An 8108-nucleotide genomic window follows, 5' to 3' on the forward strand; every position below is an offset into this window, starting at 1 on the left:
GTCCCCATACCACCTCTGTGTTTTCTTCCCCTCACATCATCCAGTTTATAACTTCCCAACACTTCCCATTACTTAAGAGTACCCACCTCATTTCCATGTTTGATTATTGTCTCTCTCCTCTCACTAGAATTTAAGCTCAATGAAGACATTGTCTTTTAAAAAAAATTAATTTATTTATTTTAATTGGAGGATAATTACTTTATAATACTGTGATGGTTTTTGCCATACATCAACATGAGTCAGCCATGGGTGCACATGTGTCCCCCCATCCTGAACCCCCTCCCATCTCCCTCCCCACCCCCTCCCTCTGAGTTGTCCTAGAGCACCAGCTTTCAGTGCCCTGCTTCATGCATCAAACTTGCACTGGTTATCTGTTTTACATATGGTAATATACACGTTTCAGTGCTATTCTTTCAAAAAATCCCACCCTTGCCTTCTCCCACAGAGTCCAAAAGTCTGTTCTTTACATCTGTGTCTCTTTTGCTGCCTTGCATTTAAGATCATTGTTACTGTCTTTCTAAATTCCATATATATGCATTAATATACAGTATTGGTATTTCTCTTTGTGACTTACATCACTTTGTATAAAAGGCTCCAGTTTCACCCACCTCATTAGAACTGACTCAAATTTATGCTCCTTTTCATATCTGAGTATTATTCCATTGTATATCTGTACCACAACTTCCTTATCCATTCGTCTGTGGATGGACATCTAGGTTTGCTTCTAAGTCCTCGCTATTGTGAACAGTGCTGCAGTGAATATTGGGGTACATGTATCTCTTTCAGTTCTGATTTCCTTGGTGTGTATGCCCAGCAGTGGGATTGCTTATGGCAATTCTTACAGCAGTTCTATTCCCAGTTTTTTTAAGGAATCTTCACACTGTTCTCCATAGTGGCTGTACCAGTTTGCATTCCCACCAACAGTGTAATAAGGTTCCCTTTTCTCCACATCCTCTCCAGCATTTATTGTTTGTAGGCTTTTTGATGGCAGCCATTCTGACTGGTGTGACATGATACCTCATTGTGGTTTTGATTTGCATTTCTCTAATAATGAGTGGTGTCTAGCATCTTTTCATGTGTTTATTAGCTGTCTGTTTGTCTTTTTGGAGAAATGTCTGTTTAGTTCTTTTGCCCACTTTTTGATTGGGTTGTTCATTTTTCTGGTATTGAACTGCATGAGCTGCTTGTATATTTTGGAGATTAATTCTTTGTCAGTTGTTTCATTTGCTATTATTTTCTACCATTCTGAAGGCTGCTTTTTCATCTTGCTTATTGTTTCTTTCATTGTGCAAAAGCTTTTAAGTTTAGTTAGGTCCCATTTGTTTATTTTTGTTTTTTATTTCCATTACTCTGGGAGGTGGATCATGGAGGAACTTGCTGTGATTTATGTCAGAGAGTGTTCTGCCTATATTTTCCTCTAAGAGTTTTATAGTTTCTGATCTTACATTTAGATCTTTAGTCCATTTTGAGTTTATTTTTAACATTGCCTCTTTGTTTACTGTTATATCATCAGTGTGTGTGCCAAGTCACTTGTGTCTGACTCTTTGTCAGACTCTATAGACCCTATAGACTATAGCCCACCAGCTCCTCTGTCTAGGGATTCTCCAGGCAAGAATACTGAAATAGGTTGCCATGCCCTCCTCCAGGGGATCTTCCTGACTTAGGGATTGAAATTGCATCTTCTACAGCTCTTGCATTGCAGGCAGATTCTTTACCACTGAGCCACCAGGTAAGCTGTATATCATCAATACTTAGTTCTTATCTCATAGGAGGAACTCAAGAAATATTTGCTGAATGAATGAATGTGGGATTTTAGGAACCAAAGCAGGAACAGGGAGAACTGTTTTTACCCAGGCAAGCCTTTAGGTATTCCTTCCATCACAACTATAGCCTTCAACCTTGTGTTGAGTTTATTTGACTCAAATAGTTCTAGAGTGGGCTGTAATGTGTTCAGTTGACAGGACTGGACCTATGAGTCTGAGAAGTTTAGCTGTAATGTGGTGTTAATAATAGCTGTTATGGTTAGGAGGCTCATAAAGGTGTACTTAGAATGCCTTCTAGCCTTAAAAGCTATGAATCTATGATTCTTGTTTAGATCAAATAATTTAAAAAAAAAAGAAAGAAAATGTAAAGCTTTGTCAAAAGGAGCCACTCAACTTTGTAATCCAAGTATCTTTTGATTTTTACAGTGATGGTTCCTGCTATTAGGTATGATGACCATATTCTGGAGACCTTTGAATTATTGCAGAACAGTATAAAAAAATGACAGAGAATATAAGCAAAGCTCAGGGTTCCCAGGTGGTGCTAGTAGTAAAGAACCTGCTGGCCAGTGCAGGACACATAAGAGACGTGGGTTCAATCCCTGGGTTGGGAAGATCCCATGGAGGAGGGCATGGCAACCCACTCTAGTATTCTTGCCTGGAAAATCCCCATGGACAGAGAGGAGCCTGGCAGGCTACAGTCCATAGGATTGCAAAGAGTTGGCCATGACTGAAGCGACTCAGTATGCATGTACAAGCAAACCGCAGCGAACCACATTCCAATAAATCTGTAGAGGAAAATTGCTTCAGTTTGAGGTTTAAAAAAACCTGTCGAGAATGGTCCTGCCCTGAATAGAGCATTTTAAATAAAAAAAAAATCTTATGCTTTCCTTGCTTTGGTTTCGTTTTCACCCAATATGGAGCGTGACTTGATAGTCCTGTATTGTGTTTTAATATAGCTCATCACCGTGTTTCTTTTCCATTGCAGCAAAGTGAGTTGAAAGCTTGAAGGATTTCTCCTGCAATAATTCCCCAGATCTCATTCCTGGTCAGCACCGTGCAGCTCATTTCCATTAAGCAGATAGTCCTCCTTTTTCTTCTTTGCTTCCAGACTCATAATTCTGTGCTTATCTGCACTGAACTTCATTTGCATTTATTAGCTGGGTAGGTACTTGAAATGTCTAAAACCCTTTTATCTGCCTGCTTTGTTTCTCATTATTTGCTGTCTCTTCCAATTTAGTATTAACTGCAAACTTGAAATGTTTCTTCTGAAACTGTTGTTCAAATTCTTTGCATACCAATGTAGGGCCTGAAATTGATGTCTGCTGGGATCCCAGTCAGTAACCTGGTTCTGCTTTAAAAAAATTAACTTCTTAAAAAAAAGAAAAAAATTAACTTCTTACTTTTTATTTTTCTTGCTTGACGGACTGAGGTATGACCTGTTAATGTACATTTGTTCATATGGTGTTTTGTTGGACATTTGAACCATTGAGTTTCTCCACTCCGGTAGATGGAGCTCTGAGGAGCAACACATGACCAGGCTGCCTGCATTTGTTCGTATGGTGTTTTGTTGGACATTTGAACCATTGAGTTTCTCCACTCCAGTAGATGGAGCTCTGAGGAGCAACACATGACCAGGCAGGGGCTGCCTGCCCTCATGAAGCACGCAGACTGTTTTGAGCAGAGATGTCTATGTTGTCCATACCATTTTGCTCTCTACTCAATCCCAACAATTTTCCTGAACTTCAGTTTTTTTAGGATTTGGGCCTTCATTCAGTAATTAATACGAGATGACATTCTAAAACTCAGAATTACTTTAAAAGGCCATTATTTACTCTATTTATTTTTTCCTTTACAAAGGCCCATGGGAGAAATTACTTTCAGATTTCAGCATGAGGAATAATTCTCCTGAACCACTGATTTGTTTTTAATCATACATTGTGATTGGAGAATATCTTCTACCCACCTTTCTGTGTTGTCTGCCAAGTAACTTGCAGGCACATTTGTATTTCATTTCCAGAAAATGCACCAGATGTTACTGCAGACCTTTAAATACTGCTCTCACTAGGGACTTTAGCCTGTCTCTTCTCAGCTTTCATACAATAGCCTCATAATCACTGTCATTCACCGTCTAGAATTCCTTCATTAGCTGTAAGAAAACTGAAGTCTTATTCCTTTTACGTATTTTTCCAAACTATCCAAGATCTTTCCCATAACATGACAAATTAGAAGTAAATAAATTATTTATATGAGGTTGGGGGGCTGTTTGAGGCATGGGTTTGGATCACTTAACTCTCCCAAACTGGTGTCCTGAGATGAGCCTGAACAATACGAATAGCTGTGGGAACTTGAATAAGTCACATGCATGTCGTGTCCAACTCTTTGGGACCCCATGAACTGTAGCCTGCTGGGCTCCTCTGTCCGTGAAAATTTCCAGGCAAGAATACTGGAGCAAGTTGCCATGCCCTCCTCCAGGGGATCTTCCCCACCCCAGGACTGAACCTGTCTTCTGTGTCTCCTGCATTAGCAGCAGATTGTTTACCACTGAGCCGCCTGGGAAGCCCCTTAAGAAGTGAGACTGAGCAGCACACCAGCTGTGATGGTCCTCTGTGAAAGGGCTAAGGGAGGGGCAAAGGCAGGCTGTTAGGGCCACCCAGGGGAAGATGCCAGACAAACTTCGGGAGCAGTTGAAGACGTGGAAAGAAGGGCATGTGAGTGGCACTTAGAAGAGCAGGAAGGAGTTAGTCAGGAGGGCACTTTTAATGCCTGGAAACTGCATTTGCCAACATACTAAGACGTGAAAGACTAGTGCCTGTTCAGGGGAGCAGTAGTATTTTTATCTCTTTGGGTTATGGAGTGGGTGAAAAGTGAGACAGGAGGGTCCCCAGAGACTGCATGTTGAAGGGTTGTGTGTGCTCTGATGAGACATTTGGACCTCATTCCGCAGATCACAGTGATCCACTGAGGGAGTTTAAATGATGTGAGCAAAAGTGAACAGACTTGAAATTTAGAAAGAGGGCTCTCTTATATTAGCATGGTTGATAGATTCTAGAGGTTAGATAAAAAATCAGGGCAGTTTTTCATTTCACCCCTAGAAGCATGTAGGAGTTACCTAGACTTCTGATGTGAATGAACTGGTGAAGAGTGGCAATGCCATTCACCGAGAAAGAGAATGCAGGGTAGGGGCAGCTTGTAAGAGAAAATGAAGTGTCTGTTGTCAACAGATTGAGTCTGAAGGGCTATTAGGATGCTTACGTTGGGATGATCCAGACTGTTTGAAATAATAGCCAATACTTACTGAATATTTAAGTAAAGCGCCAGTTGTTTTAACTGCATTCCCTCATCTAACCCTTGGGATCAGCTCTATTCTATTTCTAGATAAGAAAATGAAGCCTGGAAAGATTAAGTACCTTGTTTAATATCATAGAGCTGGGAAGGGGCTGAATTCCAAATCCCACTTTTAACTACAATTATGTTCTGATTGGAGCTTATGAGAGAGGTTGAGATGAACACGTACAGCTGGCATGTTACATTCACCATGACATGGCTGAAGATGGAAGCCTAGGAAATACCAATATATTGGAGTCCAGCAGAAGAAGAGTGGCTTGTTAAGGATGCAAAAAGCAGAGGAAACAGGGGAAGGAAGAACATGGAGAGAGAGTATTATATCAGGGACACTGGTACCACCAGACTCTGGCAATGTCATTGTAGGCAGTCTATACATCATCTCTGAGCCTTTGCTGATTTCCTCTGTGAAATGGAGACAATGTTACTATGAACGCTTCTCTTGTGTATTCATCAAGATGCATTTATCAAGCATTTGATCTACTGTGTGGCACATAGTAGGTGCTCAGTAAATGGTGGTGGTTTCGTTGCTAAGTCATGTCCAACTCTTTTGACCCCATGGACTGTAGCCTGCCAGGCTCCTCTGTCCATGGGATTCTCCAGGCAAGAGTACTGGAGTGAGTTGCTATTTCCTTCTTCATTGTGTGGCACATAGTAAGTGCTCAGTAAATGGCAGTTACTGCTATTACCATGAAAAAAATTTAAACAATGGAAGAGTTTTAAGAGAGAGTAGCCATTGCTTTTAAATGCTGCAGGCAATCACATTAGTAAGGGAGATAGCTTAACTTGTGGGACAGAAACACAGAGAGCAGAATTCAAGAGTTTTGGTAACTACGAAAACAGCAGGAAAAAATTTCCCTCAGTTATGCATCTGCTATTAATTTTACATTACAGAGAACAAATACCTTGGTATCAGTTTTCTTCAAAATCAATCACAGTGAATTCCGTGAATTATGAATGCCAATACAAATGAAACGTCGATCATTTATAATTATTTGAAAATAACACTGCATTGAAAAAGTGTTAAGGCAGTCTCATTATGCACAGTATTAAAACTTGCTGTACATGCATTAATCAAGAAGAGGATTTGGCAAAGGACAAAGGCAAGTATAGCTTAGGATTTATATTTTCCTTTGTTATAGGATTCTCTTCCGACTCCTTCTTCATGGTATCATTTTACAGAAGTAAGGAGGTTCAGGACTCCCCCCAAATCAAAAGAGGCATTCATATTTGAGTGACCATTTTACTCGTGATAGAGTCCTTGACATTGGACACTTTGCTTTAACTCCTCATCACACATTTTCTCATCTGTGAAAAACCAAAGGGTACATTTTAGATTTGTATACAAAATTTCTCAATTGGCAGATCATAGCAGCTAGTTAACAAAAATACACTGTAGGCCAAACAAGTCATATTTGTGGACAGAATTTCGTTCCCAGACCACCGATTTGAAAATATGGTTCACACAAATTCCGAGATTTTAGTTAGAAAGGGTTTAGAGAGCCCTCTGTGTGCTTAGCCTGCAAAATGATGCCAGACTTGGCATAGATAAAGGGGTGGCCCTTCACATCTCCCACTGCTGCAGCCATGTCTGTGCGTCTGCAATGGATGGTCATGTGCAACTGCTACAGCTTCTTGATCAAGACAAACAAGCAGGCCTACAGCACGGACACCCAATAATCTGAGGGCCCGCAACTCTTTCGGCTACGATGGGCTCATTCACTGCAAGAAGGTGGGAGTGGAGCCGGTGACAGCAAAGCGGTCATGGTGGTGTAGCGGAGATCCAGCCAGAGCAAACTGGCCACTTCTTGAGGCGGACCACCATCAACAAGAATGCCAGGGATCCCCCGACCCCTGGCCTTGAACCACCACAAGAGCTCCTGAGTGAATTTTTATTTTCTTCCCCAAAGAAATAAAGCTGTCAGCAGACTTTCCTCAACCAAAAAAAAAAAAAAAAAAAAAAAAAAGATAAAGAGGTGTACTGAAGATGTTTCAGACAAAGCTGTTTGCCTCGAGGGAGGTCTAACCTTGGAAAGACAAGATTTACCAATGGGAAACTTAGAATACAGAGTTCTGAAAGAAAGGCTTTCCTTATATACTTAAGAGATCTGAATCTTAGAAAGACCTAGTGAGCAGCAGAGTTGGTTCTCAAACCAGTCTTTCTGAGCCCTCCCCAAGGGTATATTCCATAGATGGTGTGTTTTCTGGTGATAGTGATGCTGTTGGGAGTTCAGAGGGAGAGAGGGGTTTGGGACTGAGATCTTCATCAAGGACATATGGGTAGAGTACTCGAGGATGAGCGGCTTAAGGGGAAAACAAGGAATAAAAGCAAAAGTAATACCAAATCAAGAGTGAAGGGTAAATATGCTGTATTAAGGTGTATCAGCTGGAATCAGTCAGGTAACAGGAACCATACCACTGTTTGGCAGGGAGAATGTGCTATAAAGGGTTACTGGCCAGGTATTGCTGCTAAGTCGCTTCAGTCGTGTCCAACTCTGTGCGACCCCATAGACGGCAGCCCACCAGGTTCCCGTCCCTGGGATTCTCCAGGCAAGAACACTGGAGTGGGTTGCTATTTCCTTCTCCAATGCATGAAAGTGAAAAGTGAAAGTGAAGTCACTCAGTCATGTTTGACTCTTTGCGCCCCCATGGACTGCAGCCTACCAGGCTCCTCCGTCCATGGGATTTTCCAGGCAAGAGTACTGGAGTGGGGTGCCATTGCCTTCTCCTAGAGAACTGAAAGGGCATAAGAGGTTAAAGAGGTATCCTAGAGGCAGTAAACACAGGAAGCAGCAATTGCCTCCGGGGTTGCGGAGCAAACAGAAGTTGGTATTATTAGAGTTTAGAAGTTTAGACGAGTGGCCCCAGGAAGGCAGGACTCAAACCTCAGAAGAGTGACTGCTGCTTGTATCTGAGGGAGAATGATAAGTTGGCTCTGGGAGTCTGAAAAAAAAAAAAAAAGCAAACTGGAACTGCTATTGCGACTGAAACCAACTAGTTGCT

At 41.5% G+C, this 8108-nt stretch overlaps 1 pseudogene; it reads left to right on the top strand.

The window, feature by feature from the left end:
• On the top strand, positions 6662 to 6917 carry LOC102182037 (annotated as a pseudogene).

This window comes from Capra hircus, chromosome 9 (genome assembly GCF_001704415.2).
Source record: "Capra hircus breed San Clemente chromosome 9, ASM170441v1, whole genome shotgun sequence".
NCBI lineage: Eukaryota > Metazoa > Chordata > Mammalia > Artiodactyla > Bovidae > Capra > Capra hircus.